A 24,706-nucleotide genomic window follows, 5' to 3' on the forward strand; every position below is an offset into this window, starting at 1 on the left:
GGTCACGCTTGTATGCTTTTCCCCCGATCGCTCTGCTCCCAGGAGTTCTGGAGAGGGTTCGCCGGGACGGGCTCAGTCTCCTGCTAATAGCCCCGTTCTGGTCGGCCCGGGTATGGTTTGCGGACCTAGTGTCTCTCCTCAACGGCTCTCCCCTAGAGATACCGATCAGGAGAGATCTGCTCTCTCAGGCGAGTGGGTCGATCTTTCACCCCCGTCTAGAGCTATGGAGGCTGTGGGCTTGGCCTCTGAGGGGGCCCAGCTCATAGATTCTGGTCTCTCGGCTGAGGTCGTTGAGACCATCCTCCGATCCAGAGCTCCCTCCACGAGGAAGTTATATGCCGCGAGGTGGAAACTTTTCACCTCTTGGTGTGGAGAGCGCCAGCAGGACCCAGTTAACTGCCCGGTTGGTACAGTCCTGGATTTCCTGCAGGACCGTCTCTCCACAGGGTTATCCCACTCCACACTGAAGGTGTATGTGGCGGCCTTAGCTGCTTACCACAACCCTTCAAGTGGAGGTTCCCTCGGGAAACACCCGCTTATGTCTCGCTTCCTTCGTGTCACCTTGAGGCTGAGGCCTGCAGTTCGCACAAGGGTACCAGCTTGGGATCTGGCCGTCATCTTAGAAGGTCTCTCCCTTGCTCCTTTCGAGCCCATCGAGGAAGTTTCGGAAAAGTTTCTTACTCTAAAGACTATCCTTCTTCTCGCTTTCTCATCTCTAAAAAGAATTGGAGATATTCAAGCACTTTCGGTGGCTCCCTCGTGCCTGGAATTTGCTCCTGGTTGGTTAAGGCCTTTCTCTTTCCGAGACCAGGTTATGTTCCTAAGGTTCCAACTGTTTCAGTTAGACCTATAGTTCTGCAGGTTTTCTGTCCTCCGCCTTTTCTGAGGTCAGACCAGGAGAATATTAATTTGCTTTGCCCAGTTTGGGTTTTGATGCTTACGTCCACAGAGCTGCCCTGTGGAGGAGATCGGAACAAATGTTCGTCTGTTTGGGTCACCTAAGAAAGGATGTCCTGCATCTAGAAAAAGGATGAGCAAGTGGGTGGTCGAGGCCATCCCACTTGCTTATGGTTCGGCCCATCAGCCTTCACTTTGGCTGTAAGGGCTCATTCCACCCGGAGTATGGCTGCTTCTACAGCTCTTCTTTCAGGAGCTTCTCTTCAGGACGTTTGTGATGCGGCAGGCTGGTCCTCACCGCACACTTTCGTTAGATTTTATTCCCTCGATCTTAGCTCCACTCCCGGGGCTCAGGTTCTCTCGTCGGTTTGTGTCTCCTAATGACACACGACGGGGATTTGGTCGAATGGGGATGTGGGTATTGCGTTCCCACTGCGATTTCACGCAGCGGTAGTCCCTGAAGGGGAACGTCCCGGGTTACGTATGTAACCCTAGTTCCCCGAAGGGACGGACGCTGCGTGTCCTGCCATACTCTCGGCATCCCCTTGGGTCGCTGCTTCAGTAACTTTTAAGCTGGCGTGTTGTGTACTCAGGGGATATTTATAGCTTCCTGGTCGATGACGTCACTCGCCGTACGCTCATTCTCTCCATTGACTGATTTCATTCATGCTTCAGACGCGTCACGCTGAGGGCGTTCCCACTGCGATTTCACGCAGCGTCCGTCCCTTCGGGGAACTAGGGTTACATACGTAACCCGGGACGTTCACAGCTGGATGGTGCACAATATCAAAATGTACTGGTTATAAGATGTTTTTTTAAAAGGTGTTTAAAAATGTTTTTTAACTTAAAAAAAAAAAAAACTCTTAAAAATGCAATACTTATGCAAGACGTTAAAAAAGTTCAAATATATCTGTTTCAGGGTGTACATAACTGTTATATATGTATATATATATATATATATATATATATATACCATTTATAAATAAATAAAAATATGTAAACAGTTGTCTCTTAAATCATCTTCTTTAAAAGCTAAAAATAGTCAAACTAAAACAAAAATTTGCATAAGCTATTCGACCAGTAGATGACTAGTCATCCATTCCTGTATATACAAATTCTATCTTAGTTAAAAAGCCTTTAAACCAGTGAAATTAATTGCACGTCGTTTCATGTGCATTATCTGTCCTTATCTGTATTATGGGAGCTGTGGATTAATTACGTTTCATTTTCCCTATATTGGCCAATTTCATGCTTTTGCACAGTTTGAAAATATTTACATTAGTTACAAACAATTAATTGAATGGCTTGTTAAGCAGCCCAGTGATTTTCTGTGCGAACGCAGAATGGAGGGTTGGCATCACGTGTGTGCACTCACATGTATCTTTATGAGTGAGCTTGGAGAACTGGCATCTGTCATAATTACATTCCCTGTGTTGACAAGCCTCGCCATCTAACAAGATACATCCCATTATTGCCAGATGTTTTAAAATTGACATTATAAATGTTTACACTGTGTAGTAACCCAAGCTATTAGTTTCGACTAGTGACATAAAATACTCCAAAAGCCAGCATAAAAACATTAGTGTCAGCTGCTGTAAAAGTTGTGCTATTAATTTTAGCAGAGGATGCAACTTCTCTGAATATGGCCCATCTGTTATGGCGTCAAATGGCCCAAATTACTTTACGAAAACAGTTCCATCAAATTATTTTCATCACCGTTTTCACTGCAAACGCCAGCCGCTCAAAGTTAAAAGGTCGTATTTCAGCATCATCCAGGCATCGACATGTCCGCTTGGTACGCCTGTGCAACTTTGAGCACATATGTCATCGGTTAAACAGGCCACACACATACGTTTCACCCATGTTCCACGATAGCTGTGTAATGTTAACAAAGCACTGTGGGAATGTGAGGTTGAGAGGTGCGGTGAAAAGTTATCACTGTAAATTAAAGGTATGACTGGTGGAAGCCCAAGGGTTTACACTGGGGTTATCGGGGGCTTCCACACATCAGCATCTCCTATCACACATCCGACGGTTCCTGTGAAGTGTCATAAACTGCCGGGCCCATTTCCAGTATCGCTGTGGCTCCCCGCAAAGCCCCAAGGGCCTTCTGCTTTACCAAACACAAAAGCAGTGTTGCCTCTCTCTCTCTCTCTCTCTCTCTCTCTCTAAATTCAATATATGTAGCTCTTTGTCTCCTCATATCAGGTATTTTCTCCTATCTGAGTTGAGCCCAGGATCATAACCCCCTCCCATCTCACTTTTAAAAAAAGAGGCTGCTGGGAAATGTCCTGTTTTGTTAAAAGGATAGAGTTATGAGGTTCCACTTATGATATTCTACTAACTATAAGTAACTTTGGCACTACATGTCAACTAACTCTCAATAGAGTATTAGTAGACTGTAGACAGTGGCCTGCAAAGTTACTTATAGTCAGTAGAATGTCTGTTGGGGACCATTAAAAATAAGTGTTAGACGATGTTAAGAAGACACGGTCTACTAATATGCTAATGAGATTTAGTTGCAAAGTTAGTAAAAAGAGAATCATCAAATTAAAGTGTTACCAATGATAGTTCACCTTTAAAAATTTATATTTTGTCATTAATTACTCTCCATCATGTTGTTCCAAACCTGTATGACTTTAGTTCATTTAATACAAAAGGACATTCAGTCATATTCTGAAGAACTTACTGCTTCAAAAAAATTCTTTTCCGACTGGATGGAGGTAGCCAGCTTTATATCTGAGGAAATCACAGGATCCGGCCAAATGATTGAATACAGAATGATGCACTTAAAATGTATCCAGAAAGGATTTACGGTGAAGAGGGAGACAGTATGATTACTGTTAAGTGTTCTCGACCCAGATGGCGTTGCCCATAGACGAGCACGAAGACACGTAGGCTACGAGTCAACGTGCCACAAAAAGTTTGGACCAGGATTGTGGTACCTACTCCGGCGGAGTCTTCATGCTCGTCTATAGGCGTCCTAAAACAAATGGCAATGCCATGTTGTTAGAATTTCCTTTTGTTGAAAGCCCAAATAAAAGTAAAATCTACTATTATATTTAGATCCATCAGAAGCAGTTCGACTTCACGAGTGCATTTTTTTAAAATAAACAAGAACTTCTATGGAAGACTGTATTCTCGTAACTTTATTCTAAAAATATTACGACTTTATTCTTTATTCGGAAGCCCTGAACCTCAACGTTAAAAAAAAAAAATCTAGCATTATGAGAATAAAGTCAAAATATTCGACTTTAATCTCGAAATGCTAGAATTTTTTTTGTTTTAAATTGAGGTTCAGGGCTTCCGAATAAAGAATAAAGTCGTAATATTTTGAGAATATATAGGCTAATAGCCTTGTCATTATTCGCTGACAATCATTAAGTTAAACTCAAGCCACCAAATCAAGTCTGATTTGTGAATAAATCATTCAGATCAGTGAATGAAACCATGATTAATTGAAAAGATTCAACTCAAATCATCGATTCATTTTGCATCAATACTTCTCACATGAAACACCACAAACACCAAAGAGATCTAAAGTGGGTGTTTTCCACATGCAAAGCTATGGTATGGCTCAAAAGACTTAAAATAAATATGTACATATGGACCTTTTTATAACATTTTGTGAAGTTTGAAACCCCCAGAACCCATTAATTGTAAAAAGAACAACTAGTACATTCTTAAGAACATCTTCTGCATTCCACAGATGATTTAAAGTCATAAGGTTTGAAATGTCATAACGCTGAGTAAATTACGACCGAATTTTCCTTTTTGGGTGAACTTACAGCTTTTACAAGCTGGAATTGTGCATCATAAGAGCTCAGGTAGATCTGCGGATTTGCTTTGCGGTGGTTGAGCAGGAAAGCCGTGGCTTTAGGAGCTTTGTGTCAGCTGATCCCAGCACTGCACAGTCTCTGTAACACACACCAGGAAAAGCACAGGTCACTGGGCAAACGGGAGGGATGTGCGATTATGCATGTGTGTGTGTGTGTGTGTGTGTGTGAGACTTGGCCCGTGGCACGTTTTCCTGATGCAGAGTGGGGGTGACAGACAGAGCTGACAGGCCAACCTTTGCACTGCGTAATAGACAGACAGGGAAGTGGGAACCGCACTCTGTCACCGGGGAATACAGATGTAAACATGGCCACTCTATCACCCATACTCGCCTCCCTGACAAAACATATTAGTGGTGGAGTTCTCAGTGCACACCTCTGTGCTTAAACCTGCTGATGATCTGCATACATGCACGCACGCACACACACACACACACACACACACACACACACACACACACACACACACACACACACACACACACACACACACGCTGACACACACACTTAGTGCACGCAAGCAAGTGTGCCGCCGTGGGAACGCATAGCCTGCACTAATTGCAATTTTAATTGTTGTGGTGATTCTAGTGTGTCACTGATATATCTGATGAGTCTGACGTGACTTATTGACAGATCTCTAGAGCGTGCGCGGCGACCTGACAAAAACGCATTGATTAATTACTAGCCATCCAAGACAATTAACTGGAACAGAATGCAAAAACAAGCGGAGAGCAACTTTTGCCGCGCCGCCATCCTACCCTCATTTAAGCCCTCTGAGGATACATCAAACAATTTCTTTCCCTGCGTTTCCAAGGCAACGCTAATATATTAGCTCACCAGTGTTACTGGAAAGCATTTCACTTGACAGTTTTGAAAATGATTTAAAAGCCAGCTTAGTATGTGAATCTCATCCACACTACAGTAAATCAGGCTGTGGACGAATCCCTCTCCAGCTGTCACGAAATGATCGGGGAGGGGAACAGGCTCCTTTGCCTGTGGTCTCGCTGGAGAGGCTAGTTTGGGTGAAATATCTCCAGATTCCTGCTGTTCTCATCCATTGTTCTCACTCTAGAAAAACCAAGCAGACACTTAGGCCATTTGTTTTCACAAGCCTTAGTTCATACAGTTGAGTCCAAAATTATCAAAAACACTAGCTTCTAATTATACACATTATACAGTATAGTGTACATACAAATGAAATAAATAAATTAATTAAAAAATTTGCATGTAATTCAGAATTTCTTTATACTTACTATTTCTTCACATGCATTAATGACACTTGTGCTGCATAAACTCCCCAAATCTATTTCAATTTGATTTGTAGATCTTAAATAATATGCCACAATGTTTCTTTTTCAAATGTTTTATTTTTTTAATTTAGTTAGTATATTCTTAACCTTTTTTTAGCAAGATTTTAAACCCCAGATATTCAATGTCTTTTTTTTAAAAATCCACCCATCTATAGAAATAGAATTTTAAGAAGTTCCTAATGTAAAATCTATCCCAAAAAGTGCACCAATGTTCAAAAGTTTGGGGTCAGTATTCATTCATTCATTTGTTTGTTTGTAATGAAATGAATACTTTTATTTCGCAAGAATGATTTAAATTTACCAAAAGTGACTTTTAACATTTTATAAAAGTTTTCTATATACTTCATTTTCAACATTGATGATAATAATAAGACATGTTTCTTGAGCAGCAAATCATCATATTAGAATGATTTCTGAAGGATCATGTGACACTGAAGACTGGAGTAATGATGCTGGAAATTCAGCTTTACCATCACAGTAAAATATTAAAATAGAAAAAAGGTTATTTTAAATTGCAATAATATTTTACAATATTACTGTTTTGACTGTATTTTTGATCAAATAAATGCAGACTTGGTGGGCAGAACAGACTTCTATCAAAAACATTAAAAAATCTTACAGACCGCAAACTTTTGAATACCAGTGTAACTTAAGTATGCGATCTCATTTTAGCCTAAATCGAAGACAGCATCATCTTTGCAGATAAAAATGCATTATAACTAGCCAAGTAATTATAAATGAATCTATATTTAAATACCCAATATTTGTGAGAAGTGTATTTTATGGTTCAATTATGGTGCAACATGTAAATATTAAACTGAATTGTAATTAATTGTGCACAACATTTGAGGCACAGTGCGTTCCAAATTAGTCAGCTGTAAAGTTCCATGACAACATGCTGCCTTAGTAGTCAGCTACCTATGTAAGCAGCAGGCAGCTCACTACGTTTTAGAACCGTGCTACCATCTCCCAAAAATGAGGAGGCGAACACTTTAGGAGAGGAGCTCTGCTTCTTGCTCTCCTCACAGCCTGGTCATATCTGCTAATACCATCTATACTACAGAGTTCTTTCTCTCCGCTTGCCGATGCATGACACCTTCTAACAGAGCCCTGCTTGCTGTTCTCTCTTTGTCTTTTTTCCCCCCACCAACTTGTTTTATCTCCCCGAGTCTTTCTCGCTTTCTCTCCACCTCCGTGTCCCCCTCCCCTCTTCTGGTGTGTTTCCCTGCCCCTCTCCGATTAAGCTCACTCTCCCATGGACGGCGCAGGTTGGTGTTGGCACACATAACAATTGCAGAGGAGCTTCTAGCACTTACAGTAAATGAAGCTCGGGCAGCAGCCCACTGAGATGCATTAGATTAGGTAATTGAGATATGAGTGATGGCGCAGTCTAGCCCCTGCCGCAGAGGTCTTGGAAATAAGCATTTGCCGCATCCGGCGTACTACAGGCTCAGATTATGGAGGGTCCTGATAGAATAATGTCAGCCCAACACAAGGCTAAAATTGAACTGTCAAGAACTGTCAAATACACAATAATATGCTCGGCAAACCCAAGTCATTTCGCCACTCTGGGCTGCCGGACCACATGCGTTTCAAAGTGCACTTTGAGAAAACATGCATCTGATATACATATTTAATTTGAGAAACTTGAGATGCTAATGATTTTAAGCAGAGCAGCTTCCGTTGAGTCTCCTAACAGGATTTGCGAGTGGAAAACTTGTTTGTTTTAACACTGTTGGTTTTCTTCAAGCGAACATGTTTTTCCCTGCTGAATCTACTGTGATGGTGTGCTAAAACAATCACCTGTGTATGGATTAATGGCTTTAATTCTGAGGACTGGCAGGGTGTAGCCGCACAATTGTCCATATTTCCATCCATGCCCCGCTAGCTGTGAAGTTAAATTGATTCAGGCCTTGGCATCTCTGAAATGTGACGCCGTAAACAACTTGATGCTGAATCTGTTCCACACGTTTGTGCATCACAGAAAGAGACCTATATATATAACTTTTTTTTTTACACAGAGACATGTCGTTTAAAAAAAAGATTTTTTATATTAATCACAGCTCTCTATATAAAGTTGGATATATAAGTTTATCCAACTTTGCCCACATACATACAGTATACGTACAACGACATACTACTTCAAATCTCAACTGCATGATTGTTTATAGTTGCAAAATGTAAAACAGCAATCAGCTAATTGTGACAGCAGTATAAGACATACGATATTATAAAAATTAACATCTTGATTTTCTGTAAAGCTGCTTTGAAGCATTGTGTAATGTGAAAAACACTGTACAAATTAAATTGACTATTCATGGCTTATTTTCTTTACTTATAGTGTGTAGCCCTCAAGTGAACCTTATGAAAGCAAACCGTGTTATCACTAAATGTATAATTAACTTGTAAATCATCCAAGCGCACGATAAAAAACAGCTCTCTGGCGATGGTTTTTCTTCTTTCAGGGTTGAAGAAAGAGATATCATCACTTGAAATAGCCCACAAATCAATACCTCACCGTTAGCATGTGCTCACCAACTTCCAGTGGCAGCACTTCATTTAGGTAATGGCCTAAAGAGCCAGTGGGAAAAGAGTGGACTGACATGGCAGCCCCACGCAGCACACACAGCAGAGTGCACTTAAAGCAGAGCCGACTAAATCAGGGCCAATTAGTGTGTCTGTGGACCGCAGCAGCTGGGCTAAGTCTGGGGGCAGAGGTGCTCGGGGCTGGAGCTGAAAAATTGTGGTAGTCCTGAAGCAGGCCTCTCCTGAAAGAGAGAGAGGAGGGGGGTATGCAAGGGAGAGATAGAAAGAGGACAGCGGCCCACTGCCGGTCAAAGAATACAGTGCATTCTTTTTCTGCTAACCTCGCTCGACATCAATCACGCAAGCTGGAGGTATAGTGAGAAGTCAGCTCGGCCACTGAGGAAAAATATCTGTAATGATTGACACAGTAGCTGTTGTGTCGACCTCTGCGCTTTTATCGACACTGACTGTAGAAAAATATGTTCATTATGGACTTGTTTACTATTTTACTTGGTTACTCTTAGTCCAGTAATATAAGTTTTGAAGTCATCTATGTCCTAGCGTATTCCTAAAAAACACTTTAAACATACTGTATATATATAAAGTTTTACAGTCTTTTTCTGCAGGTAAACAAACCGAAAATATTGACTATTCATCTTGCTCTAATGCTGAAAGTATAAAGTCATGGTTTATGAATGTGACCTAACTAAAGACTATTGGCTAAAAAAATGATGTGGCAATATTTAGTATTTTCATGTTGTGAGTTATTTTAGTATTATTTATATACTATTACAGTATTTATTATTATTCTGAATTATCTTTAGATTTTCCTTTTAATTTTAGTTTAAGGCTTACGTAATTTTATGCTTGTCATTATTAGTTTTTGTTTTATTTTTTACAACTATTTCTATATAATTCTACATAACATAATTAATTTTTATTTCAGTTTTGGTAATTTTAGTTACTTAAATGGAAATTAGAAATGTTTCTTTGCCAACTAACTGAAATAAGTTTTTTATCATTTCAGCCTTATTTAGATTTCCGATTTAAATAATTTTTAATAGTTTTAGTTAGCAATAACATCACTGGTTATGACCAAAATTAAAATTCGATATATTTTCTAAATAAGTTAAAAATAAAACATTAAAACTAAAGTCAAGCAATCATTTCAAGTGAATTTAGGCATCACAACATCATGTAATGTATGAAAGATGGATTATTAATTGATATTTGCAAAAAGTAAATCTAAATGTAAAAATAGGGCATGTATAACTAAATATCCAATACTGACTGATGCTAACAAATAAAAACAACAACAACAACAATTTAGTACAGATATATCACCAGTGCATCCCTAAAAAAATGTTGCTATCTCTCAGCAATAGAAATTAGAATCACAGTGATTTTGCCAAATAAGACATTTTACTTGATCAACATATTATTTGACACAACAACATGAGTTTGATTTGTTGTGGCGTGTGCATCCCCATCTCAAAAGTGGTTGTCTTTGTATCTTGGCAGGGGCCATTAGATGCTCTGGCGTCTCAAACATCCTGAAGGACAGAGCCGCTGTGGCGGGGTGGTAAGAACATGATGTTGAGAGCTAAGCGAATGTATCTCCAGGACAAAGAGCAACCGCAGCGGGACAATGAGTGTGAACAATCCGAGCGTTTTATTCATCCCGCTGTTGTCCTGAGCTGGGGCTATCATGCATACGCACGCCACCACAAACAAACTGCAGCATGGGCCACTCCTGATCGACTCCACTGTTTCAACCGGCAAATTCCTTTGGCTTGTTTTAAAGGAAGGAGCGTTCTATTCTGTCAATGTCACCGTGGATATCCCTATACAATGCAATTGAAGATAAGCCTAATCTTGCACACCCACACGGCATCTTCATTTTTTCCTGTATCAAAGCCAACAGTATGTACAAACCAGAGGCTTAGCCACAGACTTCTATCCTTTTTCAATAAACTCAAGCACAATACGTGCAAAGTAAACTTAGCAAGGACAAAACACAAATATTGTCCCATGTACATTTAACATAAATAATAAAAAAAATCCATTATTGTGTATGTAGAATATGACAATGTACATTTGATATTAAATGATCTACTTAATAATAAACAATTTAAACAAGTTAAATGAGCAAAACAACAACAACAACAACCACAAAAAGTCCATTTATGCACTACTTATGCAAAAATAATGCGTTTGTTGAATGCTTCTTTCCATTTTATGCCTTTCCACTACAAAACCAAGGTGCAGACATACTTCCTAATTTGAATATGATTTGATATACAAGGTATTAGAAGATTTCTGTTGCATAAATACAGGGTTCATAACATCTGCGCTGGTGCACGGTGTCATTTGTGTGTTTACAAATTGAAGTAAATGGATTATGGAGGCCTTCTTTACAACACAGAGATCTACAAACAACACAACAATTCCATGTAGGAAAAATTTCATGACTCTTTATGAGGTAATTTCCTGTCATGTAATACATTAGAAAAGCTGCCTGTGTAGATTAAAAAACAATATCCTAAGTAGACGTGAAGCTATTGTGCTTTAAGTACGGAGATTGAAAACACAGATACCCTTTAAAAGGCTCATGCGCAACACAAACAAAAGTTATAAATAAAAAATTATATTATTATTATAGTATAGTCTTCTGAGTCTGACTTTCTTTTTCTTTCTTTTTTTCAAAATGCTAATGTTATATATACATTTATTTTCATCATATCAGCTAAAGAGCTTAATTCTGCTCTCTTATTTTAATACTTGGCTTTACGGCCTGTAATTGTATGATTTGCATTTTTTTTCCCGCCCATTATAAATAATCCATGCAACACACGGCCTGGCTGCCAAGCTGGCATCACTTTCTATTTAATCTTGAGAAACAGTCGCTTTATCTCCTTGTTCAACCTGGCGTTTATCTTTTGTTGTGGCACCGTACTATTGATGTGGAAATGTTTACAAAGCAATATACTTGCCCCATTTAGCAAAAGCAGGAGTTCAAGGTATTAATATGATCATTTTATCACCCCCAGTGTGCTTCACTCAGTCATTGACTTAATAACAGGCACTGTTTTCTTTAATGGCTCCTTTGCCTAGGACGTGGTGTTTTGTTAACAATGCCGTAATAAGAAGGCAGCATTTATACATATCACCAGGAGTGCAGGGACAGTTTTTTTGTTCAGTTTTGTTCTGTGGTGCAGAACTATCGACCGTGGTATTCTCCTTCAACTCCCTGTGGGGATGAGAGCGGAGCCCCCGTTACATCGGCATGTGCTCCATTATCATTTCAATATGAGTATGACACAACGGCGAGTGGCAGAATGCTCCGTTTCTATTTCCACTCCACAACTGATAGCAAACGGCGTCTGCCCGGTGTGTGGTTTAACCAGCACCCCCCACCCCTTTGCCCTGCAGCAAGCGAAACAGCAACACTAGCAAATAGCGTAATGTGCGTCGCGAGGCCTCGGCAGCACAGCACAGGACAGGCTAAGACCATAACCAGTTACATAATCGCCGCAATAAACACGTTCTGATTGTACTCAACACACAGCACTAACTCCCACTGATGATAACAGAGTACGCAGCAACCCTTCGCCAGCTTCCAAGGGAAATAAAAGAGGGAGTGATCTAACACTATACTTCATTCTCACACTCAAGGGCCATGCATTTTCCAAACGATGAAACATATAATCACTGCGGCCCGGGGATATTTTACAGTCAACGTACATGGTGTTTGAACAGACTGAATCTTTGTTAAGTTAAGGGCAATAATCAAATACCGAAAATGGGCGCATGTTTTATTTTTAGCAAGCATTCTTAAGGAAATTCATGAATATATCGTGTCAGATTATATTAAACATATTTATTTGAGAATAATATTGTGATATTATGTGTAATATAATATTGCGTTTTCAACGTTTTTTTAAAATTAAAAAAACAACAAAAACTAAAACAGTAACAATCTACAATTTGTTAACATTAGTTACTAATATGATATGATTAATAAATCCTTTGGAAGTATTAGTCATTGTCAGTGCATGCTAATTTCATTAACATTTCATTAACATTCACTAACATTTCTTAAAACACTAATAAAAGTGAAAGTTGCATCTGTTCACAAATATTATTTAATAGACCTGAGCAAACGTGAACTAACAATAGACAGATAACAAAGATGAATAAACCCTGTAACAAATCTAATGCTCATTGTTAACTAATGGGACCTTACTGTAAAAGTGTTATCAAAAATCATATGGAAAAATGGGGAAAACACACACACACACACACACACACACACACACACACACACACACACACACACACACACACACACACACACACACACACACACACACCAATTTGATTATATATTCTCTTTTCAGCATTTTTACATTTTCAATGAACATCACTTATTATATTTTAAGCTGTTTTCCTTAGGGGACCAAAAAATGTCCCCACAAGGACAAGGATTTTGGATATTGCTATCTTTGCTGGGACATTTTGTCCCCATCACATAGGGTTTACCAGGAACAGAGACACACACACACACACACACACACACACACACACACACACACACACACACACACACACACACACACACACACACACACACACACACACACACACACACACACACACACACACACACACACACACACACACATTTGATTATATATTCTCTTTTCTAATTCCTGTCAAGAGGAGCTGCATTTGAAATTAGAGGACTGGCAGAAATCTGCATGATGTATTCAGCATCTAATGAGCGGCGGGTTGAACTGTAGGCACAGGGCATATGCAGTGCCCTGCGAAATCCCCTCTCCTGCACACTATGATTATTCACCCTCATGTAGCTTTGCACTTCCTCAATTCGGTCAAGCCCACAGGATTTACCAATCCAAAGCTCTGACGGCTCGAGAAAAAAAGACCTGTCCTCCTCCAGAAGGGCTCCCTGCTTTGAGACGCCCTGGCACTGCCAGGGCTCAGGCGCACCACAACTGAGGCGCATCCATCTGTGGGCCTTGTAGGGGCTGTGGAGATAACCAATTTTTCAAAGCACAACCAGAACTTGCATAATGCCTCATGCACCCACGTTATGACTCACTAAATTACATAAACAGAATGTGGGGTATTCTCTCTCTCTCACTCTCTCTCTCTCACTCTCTCTCTCAACCTCTCTCTCTCTCTCTCTCTCTCTCTCTCTCTCTCTCTCAACCTCTCTCTCTCTCTCTCTCTCTCTCTCTCTCTCTCTCTCTCTCTCTCTCATATTGTTATTTCTTCCAAAATCATTTTCAACTGAACAAAGCTACAGAAAACAATTTAATGAGGGTATAAAAAGATATGTCAGCTTATGTAGAGAATCATGTTTTCTTTACGACGATAGGGGGTAGACAATGTATACTAAAGTGTGGGAGATTAAACCACACACAAAAAGGGGGGGGGTTACTTAATTTTAATCTGAAAATTAGCTTTCGTTTTCAACAGAATAAAGCAATAAAAAAGTTTGAGGGAAAATTGCTTAAAAAGTTCAAATGAGAATAAGTAAAAAAATAATTCTTGCCAAATGTAAATAGAACCTACTGAATATTTGTACAAATTTGTAATACATGACTCCCTCAAATGATGTTCCACGTGAACAGCCAATTAAAACATATAGTTAACTTTGAATGATACACTGGAAATTAGCATACATTTTTGTACAAATATGTGATTCGTCATATTAAATAATTTTAGCAATTGAATAAAAATGTGAAATCAAATTAAGTATTTGTACAGTATAAGTTAGAACAAATGTAACTTCCAAAATATCATTCAGTGTCTACACATGATTAGCTAAATTTGTGGAGACAAAAGCTTTTATTATATTTTTTTAGGACATAACTGTAGTACAATTTGTAAATAAAATATGTTTAAAAATATCAACTACTAGCGAATTATATTACACCCCTCCAACAAATTATATTACACCCAAACAGCCAATCAAAAAGAACCAATTATATTTGTTGACATTTTTACCTGCTTATATTGCACAAATATACAATGCCACACATTTAATCAAATACACATTTCATTTAATTTTAATAAATGAGTGGAATCACATAAAGCATTTGTACAGTATACATTGGTAAAAATATAACTTCCAAAATACCACTCAATGTCTACACAAGACTGTGTTTTGATTTGTTGACAATGGTTTTTATTAGCATTTTTGGGACATACAGTATGATTGCTTATTTCAACTTATATTTTTACTTGGTGAAACTAAAAATGTAAAGTAAGCCACAAAATGTAAATAAAAACAAGCAACTACACCCCAAACCCCTCCCACAAATGAGGCTACACACAAACAGCCAATCAACGCCATGTGGTCAGAATTTAATACAATTTTACATGTATATATTACATGTGAGATTCTATGTGATTCCACACATTTAATCAAATTCAAATATTAAAAGATCTTAGCTAAATTGTAAGTTAATAAGTATACAAATACGGCCCTGAAATGCTGTTGTTTCACAACAAGCAGCTGCATTCTTAACTCCTCCCACAAATTATGTTCCACACTAACAACCAATCAAAACACAGCCATGTGGTCGCAACCAAATGATCCGTCAGAAGTTACATTTCAACCTTCTTCTGCAGTACAAACACATGAATCCACACTCTCAATCAAACAGATCTGTACTGAACAACATTCACTATAGCGCCCCTTCATGTGAGAGTCAAGTCACGGCCAAAGAGTGTCACATAAAGTGTGTTAAGTTCAATTGTTAGTTGTAATTGCTCTCGTAAGTACTTTCCGATGCATATGTCATTATAATCATTATCATTTTTGCAGCCTGAGAGAGTCATCAATATTCCAACAAAGGTTCAGAGAGGGAGAGCGAGCGTGTGCAAGGGAGAGAATATCAACAAAACAAACTATAATTTCCCACTATTTCAATTACCCATCATTAGCTCGCATTTCCATCCCATTGCCATTCCCCCAGCAAAATCAAGGTCTCTCACACTCATCCCCATTAGCTGTGATAAAAGCATGCCCGGTGTTTAGCAACAAAAGCAACTCGCTGCTCTGACTGATCACACTATGAGACCCAGGCGTTCTCTGACATTAACACACACACGCACACACAAATACGCGTATCCGTCAGCGCACCGGTGCTCAACTGGAGTCCTCGGCGAGAAATTCCCTTTCCTTTGTAGGTCAGACTTAGATGCAGGCATACTCAGATTGAAAATTTCATTATAAAACCTGCCGTACACCCACCCCACTGCCTTAGCCCCGGGACTCACGACACTATATTGATTTTAATAGATACCAACTCACCCCCTCGTGACGCGAGAGCTCTTGTGTGGAAGAATAGCTACCAGGCAGTGTTAACAGTGGCCGCACAGCTCCATGAAGCAACACTCATGCACTCTCACACTGAATGGAAAAGGATCATTTCAAACAGCAAGGCAAGAAACAAAAAAAGCCACGCGCAAGGGGGAAGCACACAGAGACAGAACGAGGGAAGGGAAAGGAGAGAGAGACAGGGAGGGAAGAGAGAGAGAGAGAGAGAGAGAGAGAGAGAGAGAGAGAGGGAGAGAGAGAGAGAGAGAGAGAGAGAGAGAGAAAGAGAGAGATGGGAAATTAATAATCCCAGAGACAAGTCCCCTCTGTGTTATTCATCAGGCTGCTTTCTTGCAAGCTGCGGAGGAGCGGAGATATGCAGATGGGAGGGGCCAACGGCACACTCCATTGGTTTGCGTGCCTCATTCCTATACATCGCAGCCAATCCACTTTTTTTGTGTGGAAAAAAATCGCCTCGCCTTCTAGGTACAAATACAGTAGCTGCCTTGCGGTTTCACGAGAGGGAAGAGAGGAGAGGATAAAAGACAAATGAGGAGCTAAAAAGGGGGGAAGAGGAGTAAGGAGAGGGGAATGCGCTTAATGAGGAACACTGCGTAGGGGCCCAGCAATGCTGCCTTCAGTTAATTCACTATTAACTTTATTTGAGCGGACTTCCCATTTGATTCTCTGCGGAGGGAGGGGTCACTCATTGGTGCGCAATTTCTTCCCAAATCACATGATATTGCTGGCTATTTCCCAAACCTACAACAATAATAATAATAATAATAATAATATATAAAAAAAGAGAGGGGAAGGGAATAATGCAGGTGATGTTGGCTGGTTGCCCTTGCTGTCAGACATTACAGGCAATTCCTTGCCTCCATTTTCCATGATACAATGAATACATTTCACAGCTCACTTGCTCTAAAGTGTGGGTGGTACAGCATAACAACCTACACCATGTGAGAGAATATCTAACACTTTCACCTCTCTATTTTTCTCTACCGTTGCAGTAAAGCGAAGCGAGTCTCCAAACCTCCACACTCAGCCAAGCTCATCAATTATTGAGGCTGCACATCGGCCCCACAAAATCTGATGCTTTACATGTAGTTTTGTGTTACAGTCTAAGTGAAAAAGCTGATGCAGAGGAAAGGCTTATTTCGCTCCTGTGCGCAACTGTGCGGTCTTCGCCAGGGCTACGTTGTTGAACAATCTGTAAATTAAAACGCTGCCGTTTTTTTTATTTTTCACCATGACAAAAAACGATGGTCGTTAAGACATTGGCTTCACGAATGTTACTCTAAAAAGGTTCTAATTATTTTAAGGATGTTTATAAAATATGCTAAAGAATTTATTTTGATGAATGTTGGAGTTTTTTGTCAAAATTGGAACCAATTGAAAAAAAAATTATGCTTATATAGTAATAATAACAATAATAAAAAAAATAAAAAAATCAAGTCAAGCAATACATTATTTGATGCGGGATTCGATCTTTAACATCAGTTCAGGTTTTACTGTGCAAACCATCTAAAAGCTAGTCAACCAAATGTCCATTCTAACCTAACCTTATTTTACTTCATATGTAATTTCGAGGTGTGCTAAGAGTAATCCTACCACACTCGTAGAACTGATAGCTTTATTGTATTGTGTGCAGATTGGTTCAATCCAGACCGGGGCAGCACATTTCAATGGCTGTATGTGCCACAGTAATTTCACATTTTGGCACAAAAAGCAGCCACCGCAGGGGGGCTATGAACAGTCAGTTGGATATGGCAAGAGGACAGTCATGTGAAATCGCAGACCGAATGTGAGCGGTGAGAGGCCAATTCTGGCTCGTCGTAATCAGCTAATTAAGCACTTCAGTCAGGCCCGCGAAGGCTGCCACATTTCCATTTGTTATCAAATTCATTATTCAACGTTTAAAAAAAAATGGAAGGGAACACTAACAAGATGGACTAGAAGCTCATACAAAGTATGAACGGGAGGTTGAGCTGTGACATCTCTCTCTCTCATTTTCTGTAACATCTTGGGCCAGATCTGGAATCTGATACTCTCCGAACGCAAACACAAACTGCTTGGCTGATCTGCGGGATAATGGGAGCATGGATGTGTATCAGTGGCATAACTGCGCCAGAGAAACAGACGGTAATTACCATTGCCCTCTCTCTCACACCTCCAGTGCGCACACACAGGAAATGGGAAATGGGATCGGGCGATAGCGAGCCACCTAGCCTCCTCACCTCATTCCCCACCAATTCAAGCTAATCTACTTCTTGATTTCAGAGGGAAATCAACAAACATTCATTCCATTGAATCCTTGCCGCTCCATGTGGGGAAGGAGGGGGCTCTGAGAGTAAAAGCGAGCAATGGGAGCCCATTGAAAATGATTGTCTCATTCAGCCGCGGCACACGCGGAGGACTTTATCCAAACCTGGCTTGAAGCTCATCCAGAACTTTCTATCACATTACAAGCGCTCAGCACTGGAGTGCCTGAGATTAATCGTAGGTTAAATGTGCGTTTATGTACACTGCATAGCTCGATAACAAGCAAAACCAGAATTGGGAATTGGTTCTTTTCTGGAAAACATGTCCAGATCCCATCAATATTCAAGAAATATTTCTACTTTGTAGATTAAGAATGGGGAAAAGACGAACCATAAGTGTTGTTTCACATGGACGGCTCTAGGCGATGGTTCTCTTGTCCGCCCCTGTCAGCTCTTTTTCATCTCACTGGGCTTACGAAGATCTTATTGCCTTTATTTTCTGTCATTAAATTCTGTGATAGAATTAAGGATAAGAGCAGCTGGGTACTACATCAATAGAAAATCAATTATATTGTCAAAACTTAGATGTATGACCTGCAATTTTTCATCTGTGCTGAAAAACATCTAAAGAAATTAAATAAAAAATGGTTTATTTTTTGAAGTTTAATCACAATTTTCGATCTGATCCTGAAAAGCTGTTTATCTGTTTCCGTGACATTCATATTTGTGACAACCATATAAAGCAATTCAGTGACAAACAAAATAAACAATGGACAGAGCTTGGCTCATACATTTTAAGCACTTTCCCAGAGGAAATCGACATCTAACATAATTCTCGCTAAAGCAAAATTCAACAGACCACTGGTCTGAACAGACTGTACCCACAAAATGGCAGACATACACAAACAGGATTTCCTCCGCATTATCTCATGCCAAAGCGTAGCCATTTTAATTGTGCTGATTATACGAGCATATTGTGAATTCCCTGCTGCCTCGTCGAGTTCAGACTCGAGAGGGCCCTGGGAGCAGCGTCCGCAGTGCCGAAGGCTTCCTCAAGTCCTCGTTGAAATAATTTGAGTATGAAGTTGTGACCTCGAGCACCTGAAGTACCTTTCAAGCTGCGCAAACAATAACTGCCTTCCAGGATTAATCTCAGCTCCAAAGCACAAGGGTTTCCTGGGTGGCTCCTTCAGACGGCCTTGGGTCACCAACAACCCAACGATGTCCAAACTGCGCCGTGTCCACCTGCGTTGCTCCCCAACCCCCTTTGCTGTAGTTAGTCATAAGAGTGTCTGAAACGCTCTCAAATGACAGCATTTGGGAGTGTTTTTCCTCTCTTCTATCTGTTCACTGTTGGAGCTGTAATTGACTTTATGCTCCATTCCCGATATCTTTGACACAGCTGATGTGAGCTCTCAGCGTAGGCTAGAGATATGTCATACAATCCAATCTCCCGCTCCACTCAGATCACAGTCACCATTTAATTAAAGCCAGCAATGAACACTTTATTTAATGGCCTGGCCCCTCCCCCTCTCCATTACGCCTACCCCTGACTCCTCACACCTCGCAAAGCATAACACAAGCTCCTCAATCTAGTCCTACCACAGTATAACCCGTAAGCCAGTAAAGCGACAGTAATGTTACAAAATATTTCTTTTTCATAGAAATGCTGTTCTTTTGAATTTTCTGTTTATCAAAGAATCCTGAAAAAAAGATGTAACAATGTCACAAAAATTTTATGCAGCACAACTATTTTCAACATCAGCGTATTTTACTAGGATTTCTGAAGGATCATGTGACACTGAAGAAATTCAGCTTTGCCATCAAAGAAATAAATTACATTTTACAATATATTCACATAGAAACCAGCTATTTTAAATCGTAATAATATTTAACAATATTGCTGTTTTTACTGTATTTTTATTCAAATAAATGCAGCCTTGGTGAACATTAGACTTTTTTTTAAAAGCATTAAATTATGAATATTTGCGCAAGCAAGGGGTAGTAATGTGCAAGCAAGGGGTAATATCGGTTTCTTTGGCAGGAAGATTATCCCTTAGTGAATCTGTCACTTCCCATTTCAGTTAACACACTGTTGAGTAGGGTTCATCACACACTGAAAAAAAAAACACTCTGCATGGCTGAATACAAAGCAAAAACCACAGTCTTCAAAGCCACACAGAGGGGCCAAAAGAACCGAACTCTGAGGGACCACATTCACAACAATAAAAGACATGGGCTGTTTTCCCCCCGGACACGATCTGAGAAAGTGGGCTAATGTGTTTTATAAACAAATGGCTTTTATATAGTTGAAAGTGGCCAAAAACACAATGGCACTCCAGGTCTCTTGCTTTTGTGTCAAAAAGGCGATGGGGGTTAACTGGCTTTTGAGCAATGAGAGCACTTTGGTACATGCCATTTTGAAGGGGTGCAGTTCACTCAAAATCTATCATCTGAGGCCGTTCTTTCTGAGGATGTGGATCAGCACACAGAAGATTTGATTTGACAGGGTCAGGAGGTTGTGCCTAGAGACATTAATAAACTCGCCAAGTCCCCGAGACTCCAGATTCACTTGACCCAACTGCTCCGCTGCTGATCCCAACAAACCTAGTAACAAAATGAAAGTTCAACAAATATCGAGTATAGCTATAGTTACATTTTTGCCGATTCTGCAATGTCCTTGAAATCTATTTATATTTTATCCTTGAATAATCAACAGAGACATTTTTCATTTGTTTCATCTTAAACTTTTTCGCAGAGATCTGCTCAACATTTAAAAACATACTGTATAACATGAGTAACAGCTGTTGAAAAGGTAGCTTAAAAGAAAAGAATGACAAAATTCTATCTATCTATCTATCTATCTATCTATCTATCTATCTATCTATCTATCTATCTATCTATCCATCTATCTATCGCCTCACAGCAAGGAGGTCTCCATTTCGAGTCCCAGCTGAGCCAGGAAGCCTTTCTGAGTGTAGTTTGCATGTTCTCCCTGTGTCTGAATGGGTTTCCACCAGGTGTATAGTTCCAAGCAGTGTAATGGGGAGGGTTTGGGAAAGACCTGTGCTGCTTGCCTTAGCACAAACTACAACCAATAAAACATATTCTAAAAAAAACACTAAACCAACAAACTAAAAGCCCTCCAAACACTTTAGCAATGGCATAGCAATACCTTGGTGTCCACCATAGGTATGTACAAGTTACAAGTTCATACAAAATGGGAAAATTTACTTAGTGTAGATAGTATAGAGATATAGGAAAATATTGGTGAGAGCAAAGAGAAACTGATCAGCAAGACTCAAACCTGTGTCCCAATGGGAGCACTACATATCCAATGCGTCACATGCTCATTTGCTACAGCTGCAGCACGGCTTCAACGGCTTTATGTTTTTAAAACTTAATGAATTTCAGCTGTACTACATTCTCACTAACTCACATATGCTCCAAAATTAAATAACTAAATAGAGTATAAAATTTTTTTTTTATTACATATATATATTTTTTATATATTTTTATTTAGTTATATATATATATACAAATTGAATTTATCAATTTAATTCAAGTGATTGCTTAGCAACTTCTGAGACTACAGCAGAATTACACACTCTGAAATCCCAGTAAGACATGCCTGCTGGCCATTCACACATCTCCATAATAGCCCAGACCATCTAACAGCCAAGATCAGTTGGACTCCTCTGAACAACCATGTTTTAAAAAGAAACCACAAAGAAACAAGATCTGTGCTGTGCAGAGGGGCACGTATTACCAAGTTGCTTATTCATGTATTTCTGTGATGCATTAATTAAGGAAAGGATGCAGGAGCTATATGATTGAGTGAAGCGAGAGAGAGTCAGAGAAAAACAGATTATGTGAGGCACTCTGGGGCTTTCTTCTTCCAAGCAACTGCAATATGGCCGAAGGGATCTGGTTAACCCACTTCTATCAGACGACTGTGGAGTCAGGCTTCCAATGAAAGGAGTTGAGATTTGTTGCTGTAAGACACTTTGTATGTGCCAGGAAAAATGTAAATGTTTCTGCAGCATATAGTAGCCTGGTGCGTGGTGTTCAACAGCAAAGACGTGATGTCTTCAATTAAGAAGTATCAAAGAGACGACCCTCGGGAGCACTACAGCAGGCCGGGGGCATTGAAAGTTCTTCTGTGCAGAATAATCGGGATACATAATGGGTTTGATTTACAACCAACACACAAACTGATTTAAATATACCTTGAATGCACCACGAGTCACATTGGATAAAAATGTCTGCCGATGAATATTTATAATTGTGCCTGGGTCAATGACATGACTGTTTTTTCCCTTTGTAACCTATTATATCTATTGTTTTAAAAATACATAAAAAATGCAATTCATACATACAATGACTTACACCTCTTCTTCTATGAAGAAAGTTTTTCATGTATGAATTAAAAAAATTATAACTGGGGTGGGGGGGTGGGTGATTAAGTCTTAGGTTGCCATAGTCATTTATCATTATATCTCAGAAAAATTATATTAAATAAATATATATAAATAAATAGATTATATGATAGAGAGGACCCCTAATTTGACCTTTATATGAAAACGCATGGTTAGACCACGTAGTAAAAAAAGAAAATCAGGTGCTCCCCTAAACTGTAATATTTATGAATTTGTTATATTATGTAAAAATGCATGATATTTCTAAATTAATTAATTAATTAAAATACTAATATATTTAAAACTTGAAATGCTTTAGCTGTGCACACTCACATGCATTAAAGGTTCAGAGAAATTTTTATTAAATGTAAACTTCTCTTGAAAATAGTAAAAAAAAAAGTCTTTCAAACTACATAAAACAAATATGAATACAAAGAGTACATGGTTCTAAGAACTTGGCATGTGTCTTAAACCAGACTTTCTTTTCTCTTTATCATGGACACTCTTATAAGTTATTGACCCACCTACAATACCCTCAATATCTCAAATGAATTCTTTAGTTTGCCAGGTTAATTTAACAGATAATCTAATCACAAGGATGAAAAACGAGTGCAGAACACCAGCATATGCTTGATTCATCTCTGGCTGTACAAACAATGCACTTTGGCAGCATCTGCTGGGGCCCGAAAAAATTACACACACGCTGTTGCAGGAACAGGACAAGGACCTGCTCGTGTTTCAGCAGGATGTCCGCAGTCCGTCCACATACTGTATACAAACCCAAGCATGTGTATCTCATCTTTAGAATGTGATAATTGAATAATAATCTAATTTGCATTTTCAGACAGCTCCAGCAAGCGGCAAGGATTTCGACTTAACAGATAATGACAATTATCTCAATTTCTTTTAATGTTTTAATTTCGAGCAGGCACTATTATGTGGGAACAGATAGGGTGAGCGATGATTAAAATAGCAACTTGTGTTGGTTTTGCAGCTTTGAAATGACTTGTCCTATCAGAGAGAATGCACATGGGAAGCGTCCCTCTCCATCGCTTTAATTCCCTGGTGTTTAGCATATTGTATGCCCATGGCTGGTAAATTAGTCACATCTGGAATAGCCTAATTAACAGATAGGAGCTTAACCTACTTATCAGAGCAAGCCACTTGGACTTTTTTCCTTTTTTTGGTATAGAGGGTGGGGGCACCAGAGGGTGGGCAGGCAGGCAGGACTGATGGATGGATGGATGGAGAAAAGAAAGAGTGACTAGATTGGTGCTCGCTAGCTTCCCAATTTGCTAATGAGGGTCTTGTTTTTGTGGTTTTTTTTAAGAAATGCTGCCTAGCCACCTTCACACTAACTCATTTCACAAATAAAAGTGCACGGATGATGTCAAGGTGTCAAGAAGCCGGCTGACAGCCCAATATTACCAAACAATTGGCAGGGGTCAACATAAAACCATTACACCCTCCATTACAGAAATGGAAAAATTCTGTCAGCCCTGAATTTAATGTTATTTGCAAATGATACAGTACTTTAAGTACCCGCATATGCCATCTCTCCACCTCTTTCAGCCCCTCTGCTCATTTCTCTCCTTCCTTTCAAGCGCAATTAAAGGTAAATAGGCAATAAAGGAATTGCTTTAAGTATTAACGCAAGAACACCCCCCCCCCCCCCCCCCCCGATCTTTTATGGTTTAATGGTAAACATGGCTTTTGTACCACAATTTCCACTAATGTAATCTAATAGCTGTTCTAGTAGACCCCGGCATCACATTATTGATATCTGCAGGATGAAAGCAATTTTTCATTTAATGCGTGAGAGGAAGAAAAAAAAACATGACCGGTTCTTGTGCTAGCTTGGCTGTATAATGGAAACGGTGGAAATAAAATCATTCATGCCTCTTATGACAGTGTTACATTTTAAAAACCTTCAATAAAAGTGTGGCCTTTCCGATTCCCCCTAATTAATCATCAGCAACCCTTTAAGCGCCGAGGGGATGGGGCGGACGATCTCCGCCATAAATTTGAGAAATGCCGTCTTACACGATAAGACCACTGCGCCGGTTTCAATCCCTTTTGTACGCATCCGGCCCTAAAAAACATT

The 24,706-nt window shown here is 39.6% G+C and overlaps 1 protein-coding gene across 8 annotated transcripts in view; it reads right to left on the reverse strand.

The window, feature by feature from the left end:
- rbfox1 (RNA binding fox-1 homolog 1) overlaps window positions 1–24,706 on the reverse strand; it is a 158,156-nt gene that overhangs the window by 64,576 nt on the left and 68,874 nt on the right. The window contains exon 1 of one of the 8 annotated variants that reach the window (XM_077212595.1): window positions 15,915–16,280. The exons of 6 other annotated variants lie outside the window; for them this stretch is intronic. The gene's annotated coding sequence lies outside the window, so the exon portion shown is untranslated. Of the gene's footprint in view, window positions 1–15,914; window positions 16,281–24,706 lie in introns of those variants that run through there. One more of the 8 variants, XM_077212599.1, reaches the window with a different exon arrangement.

Source organism: Siphateles boraxobius, unplaced genomic scaffold, assembly GCF_051911475.1.
Source record: "Siphateles boraxobius isolate OS27281-9 unplaced genomic scaffold, OSU_SipBor_1 66, whole genome shotgun sequence".
Classification (NCBI taxonomy): Eukaryota; Metazoa; Chordata; class Actinopteri; order Cypriniformes; family Leuciscidae; genus Siphateles; species Siphateles boraxobius.